This window comes from Natator depressus, chromosome 4, assembly GCF_965152275.1.
Source record: "Natator depressus isolate rNatDep1 chromosome 4, rNatDep2.hap1, whole genome shotgun sequence".
Classification (NCBI taxonomy): domain Eukaryota; kingdom Metazoa; phylum Chordata; order Testudines; family Cheloniidae; genus Natator; species Natator depressus.
This window is the reverse complement of record NC_134237.1, coordinates 31,983,720-32,003,516: the sequence shown is the minus strand read 5'-3', so window position 1 is coordinate 32,003,516 and position 19,797 is coordinate 31,983,720. Positions and strand designations below refer to the sequence as shown.

Genomic DNA, 19,797 nt, shown 5'->3' with positions numbered 1-19,797 from the left:
TTCTTAATCACTTCTCCGAGATGCTTGCTCATCCAGCTTGGTCTACAATTCCTGCCTATGAATTTTTCCCCCTTTCTTGGGATGCAGGCTTCCGATAGCTTCTGCAGCTTTGATTTAAAGTAATCCCAGGCCTCCTCTACCTTTAGATCCATAAATTCTTCAGTCCAATCCACTTCCCTAACTAATTTCCTTAATTTTTGAAAGTCAGCCCTTTTGAAATAAAAAATCCTAGTTGCAGATTTATTTTTGTTAATCCTTCTGTTCAGTTTGAACTGAATTAGCTCATGATCACTTGAACCAAGATTATCCCCTACAACCATTTCTTCTATGAGGTCCTCGTTACTCACCAAAACCAAATCTAAAATGGCATCCCCTCTAGTCGGTTCAGCAACTACCTGATGAAGGAATCCATCAGCTATCGCATCTAGGAAAATCTGAGCCCTATTATTACTAGCACTCGTCCTCCAGTCTATATCTGGGAAGTTAAAGTCTCCCATGATCATGCAGTTTCCATTAGTATTTACTTTATTAAAAACATTAAAAAGGGCTCTATCCATATCCAAATTAGATCCCAGCAGTCTATAGCACACCCCAAGCACTATCCCAGGAGAGGCTCTAATAGTTTTCTTCCCCAATGTAATTTTTGCCCAGACGGACTCTGTCTTCTCCATTCCATCGCTTCTTATTTCTTTGCATTCTACCTCATCATTGATATACAATGCTACTCCACCACCTTTACCTTTATTTTGGTCTTTCCTAAACAGCACATACCTTTCAATACCTGTAGTCCAGTCATGACTACTGTTCCACCATGTTTCTGTTATCCCTATAATGTCTGGTTTCACTTCCTGCACCAGTAGCTCTAGTTCCGCCATTTTGTTACCTAGGCTCCTTGCATTGGTGTACAAACATCTTAATTTTTGCTGTCTGGCCTCGCTCACATTCTGTACCCTATTAGGCACGGTCATTTTACAGCCAGTATGACCTATTAGACTGGTATCCACACCGCCCTTCCTCCTTATATACATTCTCCTACCAACAGCTGTATCCTTTCTTACTTCATTTTCTTCCCTCTCAATGCTAAAATCTGGCATGGAGATTACCTGGACATCTCCCAACCATCTCCCCCAAATTCCTAGTTTAAAGCTCTCTTAATCAGTTGTGCCAGCCTCCATCCTAGAAGTCTATTTCCTTCACAATGACTCCAAGATCTCTTTCTTGAGTGGTAACAGCTAATTTAGACCCCATCATTGTATATGTATAGTTAGGATTATGTTTTCCAATGTGCATTACTTTGCATTTATCAACTTTAAATTTCATCTGCCATTTTGTTGCCCAGTCACCCAGTTTTGCGAGATCCTTTTGTAGCTCTTCGCAGTCTGCCTGGGACTTAACTATCTTGAGTAGTTTTGTATCATCTGCAAATTTTGCCATCTCACTGTTTACCCCTTTTTCCAGATCATTTATGAATGTGTTAAATAGGACTGGGCCCAGTACAGATCCCTGGGGGACACCACTATTTACCTCTCTCCATTCTGAAAACTCACCATTTATTCCTACCCTTTGTTTCCTATCTTTTAACCAGTTATCAATCCATAAGAGAACCTTCCCTTTTATCTCATGACTGCTTATTTTGCCTAAAAGCCTTTGAGGGACCTCGTCAAAGGCTTTCTGAGACTCTAAATACACTATATCCACTGGATCTCCTTCGTGCGCATGCTTGTTGACCCCGTCAAAGAATTCTAGTAGATTGGCGAGGCATGATTTCCTTTTACAAAAAGCATGTTGACCATTTTCCAACAAAATTATGTGTCTGACAATTTTGTTCTTTACAATGGTTTCAACCAATTTGCCTGGTACTGAAGTGAGGCTTACTGGCCTGTAGTTGCCAGGGTCACATCTGGAGCCCTTTTTAAAAATTAGCTTCACATTAGCTATCCTTCAGTCATTTGGTACAGAAGCTGATTTAAATGATAGGTTACAGATGACAATTAGTAGTCCTGCAATTTCACATTTGAGTTCCTTCAGAACTCTTGGGTGAATACCATCAGGTCCTGGAGACTTATTACTGTTTAGTTTATCAATTTATTCCAAAACCTCCTCTAATGACACCTCAATTTGGGACAGTTCCTTAGATCTGTCACCCAAAAAGAATGGCTCAGGTTTGGGAATCTCCCTCACATCCTCAACAGTGAAGACTGATGCAAAGAATTCATTTAGTTTCTCCACAATGGCCTTATTGTCTTTGAGTGCCCCTTTAGCATCTCGATCGTCCAGTGGCCCCACTGGTTGTTTAGCAGGCTTTCTGCTTCTGATGTATTTAAAAATATTTTGCTATTATTGGAGCATTTGGCTAGCTGTTCTTCAAATTCTTTTTTGGTCTTTCTAATGATATTTTTACACTTCATTTGCCAGAGTTTATGCTCTTTTCTATTTTCCTCATTAGGATTTATCTTTCACATTTTAAAAGGATGCCTTTTTGCCTCTCACTGCTTCTTTTACTTCGTTGTTTAACCACAGTGGCTCTTTTTTGGCTCTCTTACTGTGTTTTTTCAATTGGGGTATACATTTAAAGTTGAGCCTCTATTATGGTGTCTTTAAAAAGTTTCCACGCAGCTTGCAGGGATTTTACTTCCACGTTAAAGTTGTCACATACAACACTTGCTCTCTTCTTTCCAATTCAAAATCTTTTCCCTAGTTGCAGAGAGGTAAAGGTTGAAACAGAGAGCCTCAGAATGTAAAGAGAGAGTAAGAGTTTAGTCACTGTGTCTAAAGGGTGGAGACTGCATTGAGTAAAGTGCCTCTGCTATAGGGTGTGTCAATCGGCAGTTAATAAAAAAAAAAGGAAGTCATGCACTTCCTGATAACAGTTCACTCTGTGCATGAGACATCCTGAAAATATGCAGTGTAGTTATAGCTGTGTTGGTGCCAGGATAGAAGAGAGATAAGGTGGGTGAGGTAACACTCTGTATTTAGCTGTATGCTCAGAATACTTTTCCCGGACCTGAACAAGAGTTCTGTGTGGCTCGAAAGCTTGCCTCTCTCACCAACAGAAACTGGTCCAATAAAATATATTACCTCACCCACTGTGTCTCATCCTGAAAATATTTCAGTAAAAAATATTTCAATAAAAGCTACTCACCTAAAACTTCAAGAGTGATGGACAAAGAATGAATATGTAGCCTCTTTGATCCCAAAAGCGTCCAAAGTGCTTCAACAGCAGGGTCCATCTTTTGCACCACGGGAATCACTTTGCCTACCAGTTGACGCACACTTCACCTCTGAGGTTGAATGTGACAGCTCCAACAGTTCACAGCAACAATATACAAGGTAGGGCAAATGTAATAAATTCAAAATGGAATTTGATCAGAATATCAGGAACAACATCCATACTCTTGCAAAAAACGTGTTTTTAATAGTCAAAGCCACAAATAATCAGGGCCTCCATTTCATATTTTATCTGCAAGTCAGAATCTCCAACTGCACCTCTTAGCACTATACTAAGGGCTTGTATACTAAGGTGCAAATTTAAGTGAATCAGTTACAGCAAATTAAACCTGCTGTCTGAACCCTCTCTTTCAGAAGTAAAATGGCTTAGTTTGTTTTAGCTTATTCAGTGAATTAACAGATATAGAATTGAATTCATTGGATAAAATTAAACCAAACTCGGGCCATTTCACTTCTGAACAATAGTATCCATACAAAGGTTTAAATGTGCTTTCATTAACACACTTTAAATTCACACCTTTAGTTGATTTGGCATATCCTTCCTGAGCATTACCTGTATAGAGAAGCCCTAAAGATTCCTGTTCATTATTTATTTCGAAGAGCTCCATTTACTGAGGGCAAGTCTACACTACAGCACTACATCGGCCCTGAAGCAACTGTGCCACTGTAGTGCATCTGGTTAAGACGCGCTATGCCGATGGAAGAGCGCTCTTCCATTGGCATAATTACACCACCTTGTCGAGAAACAGAATCTATGTCGGTGGGAGAGCATCTCCTGCCAATGTAGCAAGGGTGCTTACAGCATGAAACTTGTGTTGCTCGGGGGAGGGGTGGCTTTTTCATAATCCTGAGTGAAAAATTATGTCAACTTAGGCTGTTGTGTACACCTGCCCCAAATCACTAAGTCCATTCTCCATTACTAAAGAGTACAGCAGTAGGAATATACTACCGACTACCTGACCAGGATGCGGTGGCGATTGTGAAATGCTCAGAGAGACTGGAGAGGCTACAAAGGCAAAAAATGCAATAATAATGGGGATTTATACTATCCTCCTATTGAGTAGGTATGTGTCACCTCAGAAAGGGGATGCAGAGATAAAATTTGTAAACAACTGCTTCTTGGACCAGCTTTTCCTGAAACCCACAAGGGGAGAGACAATTCGTACGTTCTTCGGAAGATCTTTGGATGTCTTTCATCCAAGTACTAAGTCATCACCATGTGCCTTAGTTAGTAAGATTTAAGGCATCACTGCTGATCTCAATCAAGAGAGTGAAGGGCTGGATACTTGAGAATGCCACATTCAAATGGCACTGACACAGGAAAATAAGTTTCCCTCCTCTCAAAAGCCACCCCATAGCTACTACTGCCACTCCCCACTATGTCTGACCTGCTACCAATGCATGTTACTTCACTCCATATCTTTTTGAAAGTGATGCCAGAGCTTCATGAAGCAGTGTGCAAAAGTGACTGCTCATAAGTCTATCTTAACTACCATCTAATCCATGTTCTTCCTATATACATGCCTGAGTGGGAAGTAAAAAAACAAAACAAAACAAAAAACTTACATACAAGGAATGAACTCAAAGGCAATATAAAAGGATTCCAATAACATGCTGGTAACCATGAGAGCAAAGCTGGAGGGGTTTGTGACATCACCAGAACTTGTATGAAAACCCTTATTCAGAGTTCTTTTGTTGTGTTTCATAGATTTGGTGGGTGGTATTTTACATGAAAAAACAATTTTTTAAATTATCATAGCCAAATAGTTCTGTAACTTCCTACTTGTTTGATTTTGGTAAGATTGCAAGTTCAAGTTTTGCTATTAACAGGAGAACAGTCTTCTCCTTTCTCTCAACCAGGTGTGAGGAATTCATTTCCTCTTTTCATTCGAACCTGTAACAATATTTCCTCCTCTCTACTGCTGCATTCCATGAAGGTGATGTTTTGGGTTTTTAAAAAAATATTTTCTTTCCCCCTTGAATGTTGGCCCTCCAATGCTGCTTCAGAGTGTGATAAAGAAACTGGGCTTAGGGAGTACAACAGAAAAGTTTCTGTTTAATCAGGACTGTTCCTGCCCTTGAATAAGGTGGGCTTATTATCTCCCCTGTCACTCAGGGATGGGGTCATTCTGGGTCTCTCAAAAAGTGGGATGTGATTCAAGAATGGACTCTCCACAAGACTGATGAATCTGCATTTCCCTCTGAAGGCGTTATCCTGGAACATCAACAGAAAAGCCCTGGAAGACTTGTTATAGAAGTGATAGGGCTTGATGACCTTTTAATGCACTTAACTAGCAGCATCCATGCTGCATTCAGTACCCTTCAACTGTGCCCTGACTAGGGGAAGTGGCTGAGCTCTGTAATCAGGAGCATGGCTGCTGCGATGGGTTCTAGGGATTTAGATGCAACCTTCTACAGGGCATGCTGCCCTTCTGGAGTTGCCCCCTTCATGGGGATGGGGAGCTACTTGTCCCTGCAGCCAGCTTTTCCACTCCTGCCTGCTTGCCTTGTTTTCTACCTAGGATTGGGGGGAGTTTGAGGACAACAAGCAAGGTGACCCTACTGGGACTGGGCTGCTGAGACAGTGCCTGCATCTCCCATAGCAGAGTTGGTCTCTCCAAACCTGCCCAGCATCTTTCCTGCCTGGCTGGTGAGGGGGCACTGTCCAGGCTTGGGCTCTGAGGAGGATGCTGTCCACAGAGATGGTCAAGCTTCCTAACAAGACACTTGATAAGAGGGAGGTGGAGCTGGAGACACAGACCTTTCCTTTACCCTTTTGCTAATTAACACAGTTGTGAGCATGGTCCATTGAACCAACAAAGAAGTGCTTTTAAAAATCCCTTCCCAAGTTTAATCTTGCCACACAATACAGAATTTATAACAGCAGTAACAAAAAAGATGCAGTACAGCTGTCTATCCAAGAATTAGCTGATCTGTGACAAATGGAGTTTGGGAAGAAAACGAGAGAAATGAAAAGAATATCTGTAATATTGATTAAACATATTAGTCATGACTGACATGAAAAGGAGATGACTGGTGCACACAAGTAAAATTTTTCTCTCCACAACTAAAAGCAAAATTATAGGTCTCAATTTACGGAGCCACATCATTATACAGAGGCATCACGACAAATACAGTCCCCTGCCATTTACAAGATGTTGGCCTTTTTGATGAAATAACAAATGAACAAACTTCTGGAATGATATTTTACTTGAAGAGGGACTTTCACACTGACAGTTTCTATATCTGAAGAAATATCGTAAGTACTCATCTTCTGTACTCTACTTACAGCGTCACAACTGTGTTAACAATTGCAAGAGCTCCCTAGCTCGTAGGTCAACTTTTCCTTCAGCTTGATACCCCAGTGAAGTCAAACTTGTGTTTATGTCTTCATAAGACAGTCTGTTGTTCTGGAAAGACTTGTGATACCAAAAGACCAGCTTTATGACTCGAGTGTAGGATGAAATAAGATTAGGATGAATCTGTGCAAAACACACTACTGTTTAATCTGTTGACCCCAGATGGGTACAGCTATGTAAACAGAGGAGTGCAGCACATGGCCCTCGTTCCCCTCAAGAACTTCCCGCCCAACTCCCAGATTCACCCTGCACATGAGCAATAATTCAAATATATTCAGTGGTGAAGGAGTAAAATACAAAATTAGCTTCCAACTAACCAATATATTAAAAAACGTCATGTATAACGACATCATTTGAAAGGCAGGTGGATTTTTGTATGCTTAAATGTTCCCTTTAGCATGAGAGAACTATGATATTTTAGTATGTCCATATATTCAAATTGAAAGACTACAGAAACCTGTTACAAAAAATATCCATGCTGCAATGCAAGTTAATTTCCTAAAATTGCTGATTACTCTATGCTTGTTTATAAAGTCTTACAACCATAGTAGTATAAACCAGCTGTAATCTGACAGATTACTCTATTCCTTGCAAAACATCTTCTCAACATTGGGAAGGGCCTAAATGTTAGAGGAAAATTTTCCTACGGAATTTTCAAATAGAAGTGTGATCATTTCAAAACTACTATTACTACTGTAGCTGAAAGGGATAAACAAACAACAAAAGTTTCTCTATTTAATCTTGTTTATTTAGTTTGTACATTTGACAGCACTTTGCGTGAAATCTACGTATAGTACCACATCAAAAACTAAATGGTTCTTAGTATGCCATCTTAATTTTAATTAGTGTAATTTAAACCAATTCTTATTCTGATTCTAGATTTTAGTAATATTGATTGCAGCCTACAAGCAAGAGTTTAAGAACTGCTGATATAGTCAGTCTGATAGTCCATTTCCTCTGTTCAGAGGGGTCTTTCATACAAAAGGGAGGTGAAAAAAACATTGAGCAGGAAGAAGTTACTGTAAAACCACAAATCACTGGCAGGAGCAATCTGAATCTACTTTTAACTCATTTAAAAAAATTGAGTAGATTTCAAGCTAATGTTCTCTCTTTAATATTAAAACTAAATTACCAGTTTTAAAGATAACCATGATTGTAACTCAGAACAGTGTGCTTGCAGGTCAAAGATATTTGACATGAAACCTCAAATGAAGTTGAATAAATTGACTTTTTTTTAAGTTGGATGCACCTTATAAAATAGCAGCAGAAATGGAAAAAGACTTATTATTGAGCACAACTGCCTACAAATATAGGATATAATCGCAACAGAGGACATCATCTTTGAAAAAACACATCATACATTTTGTCAATGATTCTTCAGTAAATGGTCTTGTGACATAATATCTAAGAGTGTCTGAGAAGCTTGAAGGAAGAAATTCCTTGAAGCAATTCATTATATTTCAAAAGGTAAGGGACTTACTTTGGGTTTGTTTGTTGTTGAGACTGCAGTCTAATATGAAAGCCCAAAATCCTTCTAAAATGACCTGGAAAAATATATTTTTTATTGTTCCAAGTAATCCTGCATTAAAAACAGAAAAGCAAGCTTCAAAACAATGCGTCAGCCTTAGGCTCTTTTTCAGGCTGTGAAAAAAAGAACTGACTATTTTCCTAGCTGTGTTCTAATTTCTATCTTATTTTGAAGAAAAATACCAACATGGTAGTTACGACATCTTATTTTTCATTTGAAATCTTTTCTTAATTTTGCATCACATTGCAAAATAGTGTAATTGATTTTACTTTCCAAATCACACCTCAAAGCTCCATGCAAAGCATACATACACATAAAAACAAAACCACTCTGTGCGGACTGCAGACCCTACAGCATCTACACTTCAGTAACTTTAACAGCGCAACCGCATCTTTATTTGGCCTTGTTACCTAATAAGCTTGTGAGAGCCAAATTCAATCCTCATATACAACCCCTGTTAAAGTCAACAGAAGTTGCATGGGTATGCTGGAGGACAGGAATGGGGTCTTATGGTCACATTATGCGGCTGGATTTGAGTGCAAGCTCCTAGTGAAGTCACCAGGAACCATGCTCATGCTTCCAAAAATGGAATTTAACTTTACTCATCCACTGTCATTTACATAGCATTCTTAGGGTATGTCTACACAGCAACAGGACACCTGTGACTGGCCCGAGCCCCATGAGCCAGAATTGGTTGGCATGGGACAAGTTTGTAGTTGCTGTGTAGAAATACCCTTAGAGTCTGATCCAATTCCCATTGAAGTCAATGGAAAGACTCCAGTGGGAACTGGATCAGGTCCTTAATACACAGCACCACAAAAGAAAAATTATATGGGCACACTTTTAAAAGTTGAAATAGTTGGTTAGAAGTAAAATCTAAATCATCAACATCCCTCAAAATGAGCCCTACAACGCTAACAAATTATCAGCAAATCTGAACATATAAGTATGAATTAAGCCAATTAAAACTTTAGCACTTCGTGTTTCTAGATGTTAAATTTAGAACTAGAAAACCTGTCTTTTAAAGTTATTTTTAATTCTTTAGAATTAAATATTTGTATGGTATAGAAATTTAAACGGGAATAATGAGAAGAGATCAAACTACATAATTGGACATTACGACATTCAGCATGTTTTTTTAGCACTGCCAAGGCAAGAATGTGGCATTCCAATTTTAACATGTTCTTTTGAGGCTGTGGTGATGGGAACACTTTGCTTCAATACAGCCTGTGTTCAGATTCAAACGGACACTGGCTGCAGCATTTGGCATCCTAATAAAGCATCTTCAAATAGCAAGTGCTGTTTCCCCATTTATGAGGTTGATATGGGGGAGGGACAAAAGCAGCAGAAGCAAGCTGGAATTGCTGTGACAGGAAATATACAGAGCCACCTACCAGGTGTTTGACTTTTATTGTGCCCTCCCTAAGTAAAAAAAAAAAAATTACCATGGGAGCATGACCTTTGTCCCTGTTGTCATTCCACTTTAACAGCTATTATGTTCCTTAAGATAATACAGGAAGTCTGTACAATTGCTTCACTACTCAGCACCATTGAACTTCAATGTGTCAATGTAAGTAGGATCTTGGGATGTGAGTAAGCAAACAATTTGTCACTGGTTTATGTAAATTAAATGTAACAAACTGTGAGAAACAATTCAGTATTCCTTGCTCTCTCTGTTAATTAATTGGTTAGCAGTGCAAGATACTTTGAGTCTTAACAAAATAAATAAGTTAAGCTTTCTTAAAGCACTCAACACCTGAAAATCTGGATAAACATTTCATGTGGGAAACATATAGGAAGAGCAGGTGAACAATAAATAAAGAAAAGTATTGGCTTGATGCAAATAACTCTACCTGTATTGAAATATAGGGAAGGATGATCTTATACTTAGGTCACTAAACTGGGAGTCAGGAAATCTCAGTTCTATATTGTTGCTCCTGCCAGAGATCTCCTGTTTGACCTTGGACTAATCACTTAAACTTGTCTATCCCTAATAATACCTCCCTGATGTTGTCAGGATAAATTAGTGGTTTTGTGGTGTTCAGATACAATGGTGATATATACCAAAGAAATGTGTATAAAAAACAAACAACACAAAATAACCGTAAATAATATTTTGGGTATGCAAATTGCTTTTAGTTTTGAGGGAACACAGCTTCACACTATGGCCTAAAATGTATTCTACTTTCAGGCTTTCTATACCTAGTTAGTTCAGCAATAGCAGAAAAATCAGACATCAACACCAAGATGATGATGTATGTAGATACGTTTACAAATTACCAATTTTGGAAAGCAAAGGGGTCAAATTTAAAGTGTTCCAATAGCAACAAGATGTTATATCTTACCTAGAAATAAGGTATCACTGAACTACACTGGATGAAAGGAGTTTTTGCCACTTGAAAATTACTAGAATTTGTAAAATAACCTTTTACCATTTTCAGCAGTGATACATTGGCACATTGATGGGAATGACAACTGACCCATTAACTTGGGGTTAGCTACCTTTGTCTAGGCAAGTTCCTTCTGACATTTATCACTCATTCAGTTAATCAGAAAATAATTCTGAACTGTTTCAGGCAGTTTTGCACAGATGCAATGAAAACAGAGTGATCTGAGATTAGATCATGGATTGAAAAACAAATTTACTTTGGCTATGTCTACACTGCAATATAAGACCAGGGTTAATGGAACTCGAGTCAGCTGACCCTTGTTAGGGAATCCTGGGGCTTGAGCATCTACATTGTATTTTAACCCTATGTTAAGAGACTTTTCTAATCTATGCTCAAACCTAGGGCTCTGGTGTCCACTCTGCAGTGCACAAACCTGAGTCAAAGTAACCATATCCCAGAGTCCATAGCACCCCCTACCACTGAAATGTGGATGCTCTAGCACTAGGACCATCGTGCACTGTGGAAAAACTTTGCTGCCCACCATGCGCATTACCAAGAAGCGGCTCATTTTGCAAAATGCTTGATTGGTTTGCTCTCCATTGGAAACCCAGGAGGCTCTCCAACAGTGTGCTTGCAGATTGGTGATCAGAAGAAAATGGGTTAATGCTGAACTGAGCTGCTCACAGAAGTGCCCTTAATCAGAATAAGTCTGAACATATGAGGATCTGATTATGTGGAGACTGAAAGACTGATGAGGACTTGAGTGGAGAGGGAGACTGACTTAGCGATACATGGGTAAAACAGAGTAGCAATATTTTGTTATTTGTGTTTGGACACTAGTGTCCAGATGCCTCATTCAGGGTTGAGGTTCCATTATGTGGGGCACTGTATGAATATTAAAAAACAATTCCATGCCACAAAGAGATTACAATCTAAATAGGTACAAGATGCAACAGGTGCATAGCGGGGAGTAGGTAGGAACAAGGGCAACAGTTCCAGGAATGCAAAACTGCACATATTAGTTAAGTGTACACTTTAGAAGTTTTATAGTTCACCTGAGAGGGATTCATTAACTTCTCTTGTTTACCAATTTTTTTAAAAAAATATCCTAGTTGGGAGGTCCTTGACATTCACATGTGCTTTAAGATAGCCTCTTGTCAATTTCAACGGCTCAGCTGGCCAGAGTGAAGACTATGTAGACACCTGAACAATCACTTTTTTTCAATAAAGTGCCTGGGACAGGCCCCGAGAACTGTGACATCTCCCATGTTCATGGCCACATGGGTCACCATACCTGGTAAAGGCCGTTTCACTAAAACTAGATTGAAATAATTACTGTAATAGCAAGAAAGCATGGCAGTAGCTCTATCGTATCTTGCCTGGTGATAAAAAAGGGGCATGTAGTGATCATACCTACACTTTTGCAAAAAGGGAAAATCAAATACAAGGAATCCCCAAAACTCAAAATTGTCATGGGTCCTAAAATTGCTGAACTAAAAAACAAAAACAAACAAAAAGAACCCCTTGCAAACAAAATGTAGCATTATCAGGATTTCTCTAAGAAAACCGCCCTTTGGGAATTTTTAAAAACTGAATATATTTTCATCATTGATACTGGGGGACTGTTCTGCAAGCCAACAGCACATACTATAAAAACTACGGAGAGGATCTATTCATTACTTTGCATCTAGTGTGAGGGGGCAGGGTCGGGCAGGAATCTGTCAAGACCACAGGCATCCCCAGGGTGAGAAGCCATAATGAATGACTGCACGGCCCTCCACCCCTTGAGGCTCAGAAGTAGTTTGAGCATCCTAGAACCTTTGGCAATACAAATATCCATCTTCCAACAAAATTAATACAAAAGGACTTACTAATGAACTTGGGTAAAGGACATTATATTTCACTACAATGAGGCTTAATTCCACTGAGCTTTGTAACAGTGACCATAAGTATTTGTTAATATAGCTTTTTCCCCCCCACCCCATCCCCGCACATTAGCTACATTATTTTCTATTAGTGTGAATGTTACACATACTAACAATCTGTAACAGTGATAGTGCAAACAAAGATATGCTGGGACAGTGGGGCCTGTTGTCATTAAAATATCATAGCACCTGCTGGAACAGTAATGCCCAGTATGGTTAAGCAGTTCTCTCAGCAGATACAGATCCGAGAAGACAGTAGTATCTGTGTTACATAAACTTTCCCATCAATGCCTGTTTTAGCTCCTAAAGTCTCACAGCATCATCTGGGACAGTAGTGTTCATGGTACAATAATTCTCCCAGCAGACACAGATCTATGAAGACAGTAGTGTCTGTTATATTAATCTTCCCAGCATCTGTTAGGAGTACTGTAGTATTGTATCCATGCTAAATAAAGTGTCATACCATATGCATTGTCTATCCTGTTTTAATATTGTGAAACTATCTTGTGAGCTGATAGCCTATAGAAGTATAAATTAAACAAAAATATGTATTGGTTACTAATAATTTCAGCTTCACAGTAAAGTCTTGTATTAGATAAGAAAATTTAGAAGAATAATATTCCAGAACACTGTTCCTTAAGAAAAATCCTGACTTGTGTCAATAAATAGGAAGAATATAAAAATATAATTGTTTCCTACTTTTTTCTGTTTGTGTACTTTATGTATGTTTCACAGCACAGATAATGAAAACAGATTAGTCACTTCCTTTGTACAGAAATTACTCGGCAAAATAGAATAAAGTTCTAGGAATAAAAATTAGGTTTGTATTTGTGGACCCAATCCTGTACTTCCTTCTCAGGAAACTGAACTTGACTTTTGTCCAAGTTTATACTAGCCAAGACAACAGGCTCCTTACAAGGTGTGACTATATAGTTTTAATGCCCAAGGGTGTCAATTGCCTCAAAATAACCATAGCCTATTAACAGGTCTTCCTATTGTAAGAGAACATTATTGACGGGGAAATGGTTTTATGTTCACAGATATCAAAGCTGAGAGTTTAGGTATTTAACCTTTGCACTTTGAGGAGGCAAATAGCTGGTGGTATGGTAGATCATCATCTGTGATATATCAATGTACATTGTCAAAGCAAACTCCTCCTAAAAACTCATGACATTTGCAAACCTAAGTGTAAGTGTGTGGCCTCACAGATTGTCTCTAAATAGATCTATTTAGACAAAAAATGTTACAAATTACAGTGTTCCTGGTGTATAATTTGGGTCTCCAGAGAAATATTCTGTTCTGTGACTGACAAGAGAACAGTCTTTCAGGAAACTGTATTCATGAAAGCTCATGCTCAAATAAATTGGTTAGTCTCTAACGTGCCACTAGTACTCCTTTTCTTTTTGCGAATACAGACTAACACGGCTGCTACTCTGAAACCTGTGTTCACATGATTGTCTGCTGTTAAATTTTTCTTAATACAGGCACTTTTAAAATCTAGGCATCTGGCAAAATTCAGAAAAGAAATAATTTCTGTGAAAGTATATTGATACGTAATTACTGTGCCCAATCAGCAATCATTTTGCACACAGAACTCCCCTTGAAGTCAATGGAAAATTTCAGTCAGTGGGGATTGATAACAGGGTGAGTCCTAAAATGGTGCATAAGTGATTTTATATAAATTATTGTTTTTTCAGGAGAGCAAACAAAATGACAGGAGATGCTGATGGAGAACGCAGTGTATGCAGAAATCCAAACTGGTAATGCAGAATGTAATTTCAAAGTCTTGTAATGAGGGCCACAGTAGAATTACATTGTTGAATCTAAATACCTTGGTTGACATTCCATTCTCAGTAGTGCTGGTGGAAACAAGGAATAACTCCATTGTAGACAATTGTTATCAGTGCAACCTAAACCAGCATTTGGCCCTTAATTGTGACAACTAGCCTGTTTGTAAGGTTAAAAGAAATGTTAATCAGAAGGAGGTTTTTGGCCTGGAAAGGGACATTTGCAAGTCAACTCCTCAACCAAAGCTCAAAAATAGGAGTTCTTTCAGAAAGCTTGTGAAAACTCAAGTTGCGTATAGACTAACTCAAACATTTTTATTTTGAAATGTTACTGAGTGTCACAGTCCTGTTTTCCAGTCATACTTTTTCCTCTCATATTCATTCTGTGCCCTAACTACTGTCCTCTCTGCTGTGTGAGCTCATTTGGAAGATTGGTTTTCTTAGTTGGTTACTAAATAAAGTGTATCACTATCTAGAGACCATCATACTCCCTAGATGCCCACCAGGACAAGTCTGGAAGACTTGGTTGTTTCTTCATTCTGCAATTCTTGGGTCAACATCATAAAACTTATCGAATACAGTTGGGAAAAGCCCCATCTCCATTAAAATGTTATGGGTTTTTCCAAATGCCATCGCTTACTGAGCCTACTTTGTATGGAACATTTTTAAAATGTCCTTGGGAAGAACACAAACATCTCCATATATTTCTTAGGTATCAAAGGTCTTGCCCAACAGCACTAAGGACCCTATACCATGCCCGCTGTAACCAATGGAAAGGAAAGACTCCCATTGACTTTAATGGGCAATGGATCAGGTTCTAGATCTGCTTTTATTTAACTTACATATCTAAACCCTATCCTAATTTTATAAAGGTAAATGAAATTAAAAATTACACAGGTAACATAATTTATTCCTAAAAAAATACACTAAAATAATCTCTCAAATAACAGCACCTCTAAACACCATAACTACACTATAATGCCTAATACCTAGCTCTTATACAGAGCTACCATCTTCTATAAATACAAGATCCAAAGAGGGAGAATGAAAACACATAATACTTTCTATCAGGACAATGTATCATTCTTTAATTTAACCCAAATATGAGGACTACATTTTAATTTAAACGCGACCACTAATGCTACTGTAGGTCCCAATCCAGCAAATTTTAAGTACTTGGTTAACTTTACACCGGTAGTAGTCCCACTGAGATATCATTACAATATTAACATTTCAGATTTATAAAAATCTATTTATAGGGTTATTATCTGATAGGAAACTTTCATTCAAACAAAACTTGACAGACATTTTTAGAATAGAATTTTCTTTCCCATGTCAAAAACAAACCGTACAGGTTCTTGAGTCCTGAATATAAAAAAAGTTGGCTGGCTTGAGAAGTTTGGGTTGTTTTATTTGATTTTATAAAGCTCAAAGCATTAAGATCAGACAGTTTCATTTGCAAAAAAAAGTTGAAAAGCAACGAGTCCATAGTACAATCTAATCACCTGGGTTTTGGGAAGAAAAAAAAAAAAAGTTACCATGATTCTGCATTTCAATCAGTTTCTCCTGTGCTGTAACTACATTTCATAAGGATTTTTAAGTTTTATTTTACTCTGCAAAAGGTGCCTCTTAAGTATGCATTAATCTAATGAATCTAGAAGGTAAGTTCATAAAGATTTATAGCCAGACTCTGCTCCCACTGAAGCCAATGGCAAGACTCCAATCAGCATCAATAGGAGCAAGAAACTGACTTTTACAAAGCCACTGTGGTCTAGAATGTACAAACATTTTAAAAAGTTCAAACATTTAAAAGTTCTTACAAACCATTGCTCAAATATGCACGTAGCACAGCTCCAGAGGGCCCCATTATAACTCTTGGGTAACGAATGTACATTTTAAAAGATACATAAATATGTTCCCCACATTAAATAGATATTTACAAGACAAACAAAGCAGCCTATGCATCTGATGAAGTGAGCTGTAGCTCACAAAAGCTTATGCTCAAATAAATTTGTTAGTCTCTAAGGTGCCACAAGTACTCCTGTTCTTTTTGCGGATACAGACTAACACGGCTACTACTCTGAAAGCAGCCTATAGTATCACTCATACACTTTCTTTAACGGGGGAAAATAATGTAACAGTTTTTTTTTTAAAGTAAAAATTATTTGGCAGAGGCAAACGCAGGGAAGTGAACAGTCTGTAAAAGAAATTAATAAATCATGTTAGAAATGGAAGAGACCTATTAGATTACCTTGCCAATGCAGGATTGCTCTCTACAGTTGCATTTCTAGTACTCTGTCCATCTAGTTTTGGACATCTTATGTGAAATTCTCAAGCTGTCGTGGTACACGTCGGTAACAAGCCACATTCCAGCATTCCCATCCTTACTCTGCAGAATACAAAGTTGTATTGATTTGTGTCATTCAACATACCCACTTAGTTGTATATGGAAACACTGGAGCTGAAGGTAGTTCCTCCTCCAAAGGCAGCAGGGAAGTCTCCTTTGCAGCCTCAGGACTCTTTGACATTTGGGCTTTGCAGCTCTTTATGGCCAAAGACACAGACACTCCCACTTCTGGGGTGGTAGCTGAAGCAAAAAGCAGCTAGAAAAGTTTGCCCACACCTTTATCTTCCCCTGCAATTCCTTCTCTCACTGCTTCTTACTCCTCTTCTCCTTCCTGGCAACAGGGACTGGCCTTAAGGGCGATGGGGAGGGCGACACTTCTTAGTAAGGTTTCCTTGAAATGATTGCCAGATCCGTATGCACCGTTACCTCAGCAATGCTACAGCTGGAGAAGCTCTCCTGATAGAGGGCGGCTCCAGGCAGAAGGGAGGGCGGGGGTAAACTCGAGGCAGCTTTCTCTGCGTGCTACTGCTGTGTTTACACTCAGTTTCATGCTCTTTGCTTCCCCCCCGCGAGCCTGGATCTTGCCTGACATCATTAATTCTCTTACACACTCCCGCCCACTCCATTTCCAAACAGTGACTCACCCCAGTGCTGCCGCTATTCAAAGGCAAGGCTAGAAAAACTGGTAACACCGGTAAAGAACCCCCCCCACCACCCCCCAACTAAAGGTGGAGAGAGAGCTTGGCACTGAAATAAGGAATGAGTTTGCTCAGTGCCTGCCTGCTTACTTGCTACTGTTGTTACAAGCACTTGAGGTAGAGAGCTGTCAGGCAGGGACAATGTGAATGGGTGAAATTGCATTTGTCTGACTCAAAACGCACCGCAAAGCTCTTCCGAACGTGTATAAGCTGCCTTAAAATTAATACCCAAACAAATGAGCTCAGTGTGTGAGCTTCTGGCAGACCTCCTTGCTTTCTCCCTATGCTGAAGTCCACTCCCTATCCTAACCCTCCATGCCCACGTCCTCTCCTGATTAAAACAGTTTTCCTCCAGGAGACATCTAAACCCTCCCCCTCAAAGCCATATTCAACTGGCTGACAAAAATACATATATATTAAAAAAACATCCAAACCACAGAATATCCAAGACTACAGAACCATAACAAGATGTGTGTTAAACTTCATTGCTCAGTCACATTGGCCCTGATCCTGCAGAGGTGCTTAACTTTAGGCATGTGAAAAGTTCCACTGACCTCCAAGAGACTATCCATGTGTGCAAAGTTAAGCTCATGCCTGTTTGCAAAATTGAAGCCACAGACTCTTTGGGAGAGGCACCTGAGGATAAAATTTCAAAAGTGCTAACGTGACTAGTGAACCTAAATCCCATTTTCAAAAGGGAGTCCAACACTCACTTAAAGTCATTGGGACTTAGGCACTTTTTAAAGTTTCACCTGGGGCAGCTTTATCTTGGGTCCATGCTGTGGGTGCAACTGTACCCACAGAAATCAGGCCTGGATTCATAGAATATCAGGGTTGGAAGGGACCTCAGGAGGTCATCTAGTCCAACCCCCTGCTCAAAGCAGGACCAATCCCCAATTAAATCATCCCAGCCAGGGCTTTGTCAAGCCTGACCTTAAAAACTTCTAAGGAAGGAGATTCCACCACCTCCCTAGGTAACGCATTCCAGTGTTTCACCACCCTCCTAGTGAAAAAGTTTTTCCTAATATCCAACCTAAACCTCCCCCACTGCAACTTGAGACCATTACTCCTTGTCCTGTCATCTTCTACCACTGAGAATAGTCTAGAACCATCCTCTTTGGAACCACCTCTCAGGTAGTTGAAAGCAGCTATCAAATCCCCCCTCATTCTTCTCTTCTGCAGACTAAACAATCCCAGTTCCCTCAGCCTCTCCTCATAAGTCATGTGTTCCAGACCCCTAATCATTTTTGTTGCCCTTCGCTGGACTCTCTCCAATTTATCCACATCCTTCTTGTAGTGCGGGGCCCAAAACTGGACACAGTACTCTAGATGAGGCCTCACCAATGTCGAATAGAGGGGAACGATCACGTCCCTCGATCTGCTCGCTATGCCCCTACTTATACATCCCAAAATGCCATTGGCCTTCTTGGCAACAAGGGCACACTGCTGACTCATATCCAGCTTCTCGTCCACTGTAAGCCCTAGGTCCTTTTCCGCAGAACTGCTGCCTAGCCATTCGGTCCCTAGTCTGTAGCTGTGCATTGGGTTCTTCCGTCCTAAGTGCAGGACCCTGCACTTATCCTTATTGAACCTCATCAGGTTTCTTTTGGCCCAATCCTCCAATTTGCCTAGATCCCTCTGTATCCTATCTCTGCCCTCCAACGTATCTACCACTCCTCCCAGTTTAGTATCATCCGCAAATTTGCTGAGAGTGCAATCCACACCATCCTCCAGATCATTTATGAAGATATTGAACAAAACCGGCCCCAGGACCGACCCCTGGGGCACTCCACTTGACACCGGCTGCCAACTAGACATGTGCACAATGTGCACTTGTACAGGGCCCCTAGCTCAGGTTTAGCCCATGTCTTCTTACTATTTGTGGTCTTATCTACAGTAGCATTTTTCTTAAAATGTCTTGTGATTGCACAAGCAGTAGTAGCAACAGCGGAAATGCTAGTATACACAGATTGCTGGTGGCCATCAAAGTTGTAAGTACTGCATCTTCTAGAGTCAGAGCTAGTATGGGCAGCACTGGATGAGAATGCTTTATGCAATGGCAACTGATCTATACTAATGCTCCTCTTTGTGCTATCACTAATAGATATGCAGAAATATTCCTGCAACAGTGAGAAATACGTCTATACTTCCATCTGTAAAGTGCAAAATGGTCTTTTGGTGCTGTAAAAATGATCTATTATTTTTACAGCATCCAAAAGTTTGTTAGTTCCTTTACAGGAATGGAACAATAAAAACAAATGAGATTCAAATGTAACAAATTGAGGTTACAGGGACAAACCAACCCGATGTGTAGAAAGAATAGTAAATATGGCAGGCGACCAGCTTGGCTGAACAGTGAAATCCTTGCTGATCTTAAACACAAAAAAGAAGCTTACAAGAAGTGGAAGACTGGACAAATGACCAGGGAAGAGTATAAAAATATTGCTCAGGCATGCAGGAGTGAAGTCAGGAAGGCCAAATCACACTTGGAGTTGCAACTAGCAAGAGATGTTAAGAGTAACAAGAAGGGTTTCT

The 19,797-nt window shown here is 39.5% G+C and overlaps 1 protein-coding gene across 4 annotated transcripts in view; it reads right to left on the bottom strand.

The window, feature by feature from the left end:
• The window catches only part of SGMS2 (sphingomyelin synthase 2), a 69,997-nt gene extending 52,864 nt beyond the window's left edge, over positions 1-17,133 (bottom strand). Inside the window, exons 1-2 of one of the 4 annotated variants that reach the window (XM_074950721.1) lie at positions 16,650-17,133; positions 8,068-8,166 (exon numbers count right to left, since the gene is read on the bottom strand). The gene's annotated coding sequence lies outside the window, so the exon portion shown is untranslated. Of the gene's footprint in view, positions 1-8,067; positions 8,167-16,468 lie in introns of all 4 variants that reach the window. The other 3 variants (XM_074950718.1, XM_074950717.1, XM_074950720.1) reach the window with 3 other exon arrangements.
• Between the last annotated feature and the right edge of the window lie 2,664 nt (positions 17,134-19,797).